The sequence below is a fragment of the Oryctolagus cuniculus genome, chromosome Y, assembly GCF_051225735.1.
Source record: "Oryctolagus cuniculus isolate XC-2025 breed Fujian yellow rabbit chromosome Y, ASM5122573v1, whole genome shotgun sequence".
In the NCBI taxonomy this organism is placed as follows: domain Eukaryota; kingdom Metazoa; phylum Chordata; class Mammalia; order Lagomorpha; family Leporidae; genus Oryctolagus; species Oryctolagus cuniculus.
Genome location: NC_142889.1, coordinates 10,133,278 through 10,139,857, shown reverse-complemented (window position 1 = coordinate 10,139,857; position 6,580 = coordinate 10,133,278). Strand labels below are relative to the sequence as shown.

General features: G+C 42.5%; 1 non-coding gene and 1 pseudogene across 1 annotated transcript; one reads left to right on the top strand and one right to left on the bottom strand.

Moving 5' to 3' along the window:
- Positions 1-946: 946 nt before the first annotated feature.
- Positions 947-2,612, bottom strand: LOC149119212 (la-related protein 4B pseudogene; annotated as a pseudogene).
- Positions 2,613-6,169: 3,557 nt separating this feature from the next.
- On the top strand, positions 6,170-6,295 carry LOC149119211 (U6atac minor spliceosomal RNA). Its single transcript, XR_016228792.1, has one exon. It is a non-coding gene; the product is annotated as a U6atac minor spliceosomal RNA (small nuclear RNA).
- The last annotated feature ends 285 nt before the right edge of the window (positions 6,296-6,580 follow it).

Sequence of the window (6,580 nt, the reverse complement as noted above, 5' to 3'; positions counted from 1 at the left end):
AAGATGAGGACTCTTCAGAGAGAGTGTCTGATGGCAGGGGAACATGGACAGAATGTGCATAGAGCAGGTGCCCTAGGCCAAGAGCCCGAGCAGCCAGCCCACAGGGATGAAAACCACTTCATGGTACGACATCCTGGTAACATGTTAGTGTCCAAAAAAGTATCTTTTCATTTAGGTTCTATTCATGTGGTTTGAACTGATTTTAGGTAATAGCCACTTGCAATTGAGGGGAGAAGCTGGCTACTTGCTGGCAGGATGTCAAGACTCAAAGCTTTCAGGTTTCTCTAAGGTGCACTCTGCAGGTTCTTTCTCCCCACTGGATCCAAAAAGGCCTCTATGTACATTTATATGCAATTTTAAATGCTAGAATCACTTTTTAACAGTTGAGATGGAAGCACAGCTCCCATGCCAGTCTGTCGGGGACCTAACACTTCCAACCCCTTTCCACCTCAAGGCCAAGGCCACCCTTGCCAGCCCTCCTCCATCTGCTGGGCATCTGAGATATGCATTTGTAGATCAATGTTATTAAAAAATAAAGTTTCATAGTTCCCTTAATTTAGAAAAATTCACTATATATAGCTTGCATTCAGAACTACATGGAGGCTTAATTTAAAAAAAAAAAAAAAAACAATCTGTTCAGATAAATGCATTTCCTACCCTGAAAAAATCAGACTTAAGCATCACCTCCAGTTAAGCACCAACCAAAAATAAGGTTTATACTAATTAAATCCTGAAAAAATCAGACTTATGCATCACCTCCAGTTAAGCACCAACCAAAAATAAGGTTTATACTAATTAAATCCTGAAAAAGAGATTTTTGTTTCTAGAGGGGGAGAATCCAACTCACTGATGAAAAAATAACTTGCAGGCATTCCATGGGGCTTATTGCAACCCCCTAACCAGCGACTCATTCTCATACTGAGTGGGAAGAGTGTTTTGCTTGTGGCTAATACAGCTCTATGTACCTGCTCCCAGACATAGGATTTTCACTGAGGAGACTTGGGGGAGTGTTCTGTCCTCTGTGAAGGCATTTTCCAATAGCTGGGGGTGAGGGCTGGTGCCCAGGCTGCCTCCCCTGGTCTTTGGGGACTCTGGGAGTAGACTTGAGGGCAGGGGGCTCCCTCTATTTCTCCATGGGCACAGCGAGCTTCTTTTCCTCCTTCCTACAACTGTTGGGGTTTGACTTTTGTTCTTTGTGGGGTTGCAGTGGGGACAGAGGCAGCTCTTTATTCACTCTCAGGCAAATCTCCATGTAATTGGGCTTTCACAATTCTGTGGCAGCTCCATTTACCTGCACCAATTTACATGCAGTTATAGTAAGGACAGAGGGAGTCTGTCCACGCTGTGCATTTCCCTCTGCTTTTCTACCACCATGGGGTCCTCAGGTAAATGGGCTGGGGAGGGAAATCATTCACATGTTGCTGATACAGACAGCAGGGAGGGCTCTCTGGGGACCACTACAGGAATTGTGTTCCTACTTGCATCTGCATTGAGGCTTCTTTCTTTTGATAATCCTATTATCAAGCTAGATAGCCTGTTTTCAAACAAGTTCTGTCTTCAAATTGCCTGCAGATCCAGGTAATGGGGGTAAGTTGGACAGCAACAGTTCAAAGTTTGTGATGGAGGCTTTGGTTGTGTTAGAGACTGAGTTTGGATGCTTGTAAACTTCTCCTCCCTTTTCTTCTTATGGCCAAAGCAATTTTTCCTTCTTCTGGGATGATACTGTCTGAGTGAAGTCAGATGATAGGCTGCAGGCTTGAAGGTTGGAGATGTAAACCCATGTATAAATCCAGTATTTGGAAATAGAGTTACCAAGGGTGGACTGAAATAGCTATGCAGGGGTAGATTCAGATATTTTTCGCAACATTACTATGCAACAATTTTGATTTGGCCTTACTTTTTCTCCCTTCTCATCCACCTGGACTAAAGGTAAAGATCTTAGCACTTCAACAATCAAATCCACACTAGTACTGAGTTTCTTGATATGGTCAAGGTTAGCTACCATTGTAATTAGAACATACTGATCACTGTCCATCTGTGATATAAGATACATGGCACTAGCAAGATTCTCCCTAGATAAACAGAATTCCTATTTTTAAGTACTTCTCCAGGGTCTTCTTGGCTTTCTGGTTGAGATTCATTTTCTCCTGTTTCACTATTTTCAGGTAGAGATTCGTATTCTGCATGATCCAGAGCCAAAGCGTTCATGTATGTTATGACTCACATAAATCTGGTAATGCTGCATTCTCATGACTTTTGTCACCATCACCATTGACATCCAATCCCTGTGGGCTGCAGTCTGCACCATGGCTGGCTGTCTCCTCCCTTGCAGAACTCAAAGCAACACCTGCACTGCTTGCTTCCATATGTAACAAGAGTCCCCCATACTTTTGCATTAGGCTGTGGCTCTGAAACCTTAGCTGTTTGTACCTGACTCAAAGCTGGGACGGAACTTGTTTGAGAAGTGGTTTGAGATATAGGACCATTCATCAGATGAGAGCTGTCCTTGCTCTCTTGGCCTCGCTGTGCCTGCAGTTCAGCCACAACTTTAGCGTCCTGATCAGAAGTCATGGGTTCCACTGGGAGAAGTTTAATATAAACTTCAGGATGCTGCCAGCACCACCAGCCCCACCCAACCAGCCTCTGGTGGGCTCATTACCACAGCCCCAGTGCCCGGTGACCATGCAACATGCAGGGAGAGCCAAGGAGGGAAACTGTAGGAAGAGGCGGTGCTGCAGGGCTGGGCTGGACGCAGGGAGGAAGGGCAAGCACAGACTGGGTGCAGCGGCAGAAGCGGATTCTTCCCCTTTTGGGCCCACAAATGCCTCAACCTCAAGACCCCGGATCCCCAACACCCCTTCCCTTCGCATGAGAACACACCTAAATAAATGCTTAAAAGGTTGTGTGTGAATCAATCTGGCAGAAATTCACTAAATACCAAGTTGATAGCATCCATCATAGAGCAGATGGGAGACTGAGCAGAGCCCAGCATCGGACCAGGCTACTTCTGATGAGAATACAGGGCTTACATGTTCTCAGAAAGGAACACTGGACAGACCCAGCTTGAGGTCATCTCTGCTTTTGATATCTATTAAGGGTTTACGTATTAGGAAAGTGTCAAGGAGAATTCCAGAACAATAACATTGAATCACAATGGGAAAAAAAAAAAAAAAGATGTTTTAACACGGTTGGAAAAAGATGTGATAGTTCTGTGGATTGGGCAATAATGTTGAATTAATGTTTGTTTTCTAAATTGGGGTTCATATGCTGTTTATCAGGGGACCACCCTATAGTTAGCAGAAACATCTTGTGTCAGGGACAAAGTGCTAAAAGGGTAACAACTGGGCATTCTCAATGAATGAGACTCACTCATGGTATTTCAGTAAGTTTGAAATAATTTCAAAATTAACTACTCTTAAAATGACCAAATTGTAAGATGATAATATCCATATCATGTTAGTAAAGCAGGGACAGGATCAAATACTATAAAGGCTAAACCTTCCCCAATTCGTATTAGGTCAAAGTTGTAAAACTTGTCCCCTTCTAAGCATCTGCATGCCTGTGTGGAGAATGCACACAAAATAGAATAATACTCACAATGCATTTCTTGTTGTGAGTATGTTTGTGATGATTTGGAAACAGCTTGATCTTTCTATTTTAAAGATTTTGAAAATCCTGTTGCTCTTTAAAAATAATTATTTTATTTTTGTACTTGAAAAGCAGAGATGTGGGTGTAACTCAAATCTGTTGGCTCACTCCCCAACTTTATGCCACAGCTGGGGCAGGACCAAGCCCAAACTAGCAACCTGAAACACAATCTGGGTCTATAAAAAAGGTGGCATGGACTCAACTCCTTTAACCCTCATCACTGTCTCACAGAATGCACACCAACATGAAGCTGGAATCAGAAGCAGATCTGGGACTTTTCCCAGGCTCTCTGACATAGGATGCAGGCATCTCAAGCAGTGGTCCAACCACTATGTCAAATGACCATTCCTTAATTTTTAATTTAGTTTTTATTTGAAAATCAGAGAGACTGAGAAAGGCAAGCAGCAGAAATCATTCACCTGTTGGCTTACTACACAATGCCCACCACAATCAGGACCGAATTAGATGAAAGACAGGAGCCAGGAGCTTCATCCAGGTCTTCCATATGATTGGCATGGAACCAAGTACTTGGACCATTATCCACTGCCTTCTCCACAGACTAGCAAGACTCTAGATTGGAAGAGGAGTTTCCAGGACTCAAACATGCACTCCTGTATCAGATGTCAATGTCAGAAGAGCAGCTTCACCTATTGAATCACATGCTAGTTCCTGCATCAATTCAAACCAGTGCATTCTATCCTATATGCATCCTATCCTATATGCATCCTATCCTATATGCATCCTATCCTATATGTATTCAAAGAATGCAAAGCTGGACATCCCCTCCCTTTCCTTATTTTAAAAGCCTCAGTCCTGCTTCACCTCAGAAGAACCAAGGTTCACTTTAAACTGAATCTGTTTTGCAATTTGCAATCTTATTCTGCATCCAAAAAACATCTCTCTGATTTTATTTTAATCTCATTTGTGACCTTTTGCTTTATATAATCCAGGGCTATCTGGTCTTATCTCCTTGCCTACTGGCAGATTTGGGAAAATGTCTTATAATATGTATTTTCACTTCCCTTGGGTGAATACCTGAGGGTTAAAATGTTAGATAAGTGAATGCTACATTTTTCTCCCTAAAAACTCTTCCTTGAACTAGAATCCATATGTCTTACTGCTCATAAAGCAGATGTTCTTCAGAATCACATCCTGTACAGCTTTCCCTCAGATGACTCAAGCAGGGCCTGAACTTCTTTGGTGACATCCATAGTCATATCCTTGAATATGACTAACTCCTAAAATATGGACATCCTTGCTCAGCCAAGGCCATCTGTACCGATGTCTAGGAGAGAAGGTCATAACTGTACCAAGCAGGTGGCTCTATGGATAGAAAATTTAAACCATGGTTGGGATTACCCTCAAATACTTCCCTGTACTGGCCTTCCATGTGTTTTTCCCACACAATCACTGGAATATGTACATAATCTAAGCATTGATTTCAATATATGGGAGTTTCACAGCTATGCTGTGAAATAACCTGTAGATGTCTGAGTAAAGTGGGAAGTTATATATGATTATAAATTTTTGAACTTACGAATACAAAACTACTTCCTTATTGGTTTCAATTGCATCTCCTAACTCATTATGAGGCAGCTAAACATGAATGAATTCTGACATATCAACTATGACCATGAGTTAACTATTGGTTCTGATATGAACCTTAGGTTCCTCCACAAAATGACTGAACATTGGAAGAGGCAAAGAGCTAAAGTATATGGTGTTCCTTATATAGCAAATAATAAATGGGGCTTATGTCTGTTTGTGTTAAGGTGGAGATGATGATGAAACAGTGACCAGCATTATTCAGATTGAACAGTCTAAACACAACACCTGGGATACAGCAGGTGCAGCTCTTTCAACTCCATCTCACTACTGTGTTCACTGCCACAAATAAGAAGCAGTTCCAGACAGGCTCAGATTCCTGAATTGCTGCAATATGATGATCCTATCCTGATTTCTTCTGTGGCAAAGACTCCCTTCTCTCTTCTCTGGGGTTTCCAATCATCAGTTATTATTTTCCTTGTATCTGTTACTATTATTATTTATTTATTTGAGAGGCAGAGGTTTAGACAGAGAGGAGACACAGCAGGAGCTCTCCCTCCATCTGGTCCATTCCCCAAATGGCCACAATGGCCAGAGCTGGGCCAACCCCAAGCCAGGAGCCAGGATCTCCTCTGGGTCTCCCATGTGAGTGCAGGGGCCCACGCACCTGAGCCATATTCCACTGCTTTTACAGGCCATTATCAGGGAGCTGGATCAGAAGTGGAGCAGCCAGGACACCAACCAGTGCCCATATGAGATGCTAGTACTATAGGAGAAGGATTAGCTTCCTATGCCATAGTGTCAGTCTCATTTCCTTGTCTCTTAATCTAGTCTCTCTGCTAAATGGGAAACAGAAGATTTCCAATTTAATGTCATCTCAACAGTCATTCAAAAATTGTCATGTAACACTATTTTTTATTGCTACGTGCCTTTTAAATCTGCAGCCAGGGGCCATAGGGAGTAAAGAAACTGCCTGGTGTTGTATGAAAGCAGAGAAGGCTAGCACTCCCCTTGACAAGGATGGAAGAGGCCCTCGGGCCTTACAGCACACATACGGTTAAGGCATTGCCACCGACTTCGTGGCATCTAACCACTGTTTTTTCCTGTGAAGGAGAAGAAGAAAAAGGATAAAAAGAAACACATTAAGGAAGAACCCATTTCTGAGGAAGAGCCATGCACCGGCTCTGCAATTCCTAGTCCATAGATAAAGAAAAAAAAAGAAAAAAAGAAAGATAGTGACAACTAATAGAAGGGAACTGTTATTCTCTGACCAGGACACATCAGCCTCAGTTGGGAGTGTACCAGAGATGTCATCTACAGTAACCAAGGGGTGGTTGAGTAAAACAAAGCGAATCATCCATCTATAGCTTTTCAAACCAATTTGTGT